The sequence below is a fragment of the Physeter macrocephalus genome, unplaced genomic scaffold (assembly GCF_002837175.3).
Source record: "Physeter macrocephalus isolate SW-GA unplaced genomic scaffold, ASM283717v5 random_1900, whole genome shotgun sequence".
Taxonomy (NCBI): Eukaryota; Metazoa; Chordata; class Mammalia; order Artiodactyla; family Physeteridae; genus Physeter; species Physeter macrocephalus.
Genome location: NW_021147186.1, coordinates 8,478 through 9,671, shown reverse-complemented (window position 1 = coordinate 9,671; position 1,194 = coordinate 8,478). Strand labels below are relative to the sequence as shown.

Sequence of the window (1,194 nt, the reverse complement as noted above, 5' to 3'; positions counted from 1 at the left end):
GCGCATGGTGACAGAGAAGTAGAGAAGAGACATGCACGGTGGATGGTAAGTAACGTGCAAGACCAAAGGGAACACAGAAGGCACAAAAGGAAAATACCGACCTATGCTTTCAAAAATTTCTGCGAACAAAGAAGAGCGCATGGGCTTCTGCGTAAATTCTTCAGCATTCACGTGGCTAGTATCTCCTCCCGCAGACAGGAACAAAGCCAGTGCAAGTGTACGCCACATGGCGAAACAGGAGCGGGCGGCCTATGTGTTAAAGTACGCTAGAAGCTCACCCTCTTCAAGTGTGCCCCCTCTCTCCATCAGGTATATATATATATATATATATATATATATATGTACGTATAATAGATGCATACTTGTATCCAAATGTCTCAACACGTATACGATTCCCCACACATACGACTACACATACATCCCGAGCTGTATGCCATAAACACAGATGTGTATGCACACACCTTTTGGGCTAAGTTACAGTGAGAAGTCACTCTTAAACCACCTACCTGCAAAACGAGGTTGATGAGCGTCCAGTTGCCTGAGCTCTCCAGCTTCCCCGTCGCACGATTTAAACTGGAGAAGTCGAAGAGCGACACACATGGACAAAGGCACGCTGCATGTTGAGGTGCGTGAACTTAAACTTCGTAAAACTGCAGACGCTTGCAGAAATGAGAAATAGGACACGCTGGAAACGAAGGGCCCACGAGAGAACAGCACCTCGTGCACGAGCATAAGCATTGGGGGAAATAAAATGACAGCCAAGAAGTACCATAAGTCGCTGGGGGCTGACTACTCAATATCGAGGGACCGCAGGCGACAGGCGGCCCTAACGAAAAGAATTATCCCAAGAAACTACACGGAAGCTCATCAGTACAGACTCCCATATAGCGGGGGTATCATGAATAAACAGGAACTTAGAGGTACGCAGCAGTAAAGTCAAAAGCAAAGCGGGCGGTGAAGGCCGGCCGGAAAGAGGAGATAGGAAGAAATCTAGAAGCGATATATGCACAAAAACGAAATTAGGGGCAAGCGGAAGTTGGTGCGCGGAGACAAGGTGCTGCACGGACGCAAACACGTAAAAGCCGGTAAATCAAGCGCAAGCACAGCATGCCGTCAGCGTGTGACAAACACATTGGAAAGGTTTTCTTTAACGTCAAGAGCAAAATTCACCCAAGCAGCCTTTTGTGGACAGAA

At 47.6% G+C, this 1,194-nt stretch overlaps 1 long non-coding RNA gene across 1 annotated transcript in view; it reads right to left on the bottom strand.

The window, feature by feature from the left end:
• Positions 1-506: 506 nt before the first annotated feature.
• LOC114485623 (uncharacterized) overlaps positions 507-1,194 on the bottom strand; it is a 4,090-nt gene continuing 3,402 nt past the window's right edge. Inside the window, exon 3 of the long non-coding RNA XR_003679025.1 lies at positions 507-573. This is a non-coding gene — a long non-coding RNA (uncharacterized lncRNA). The remainder of the gene's footprint in view (positions 574-1,194) is intronic.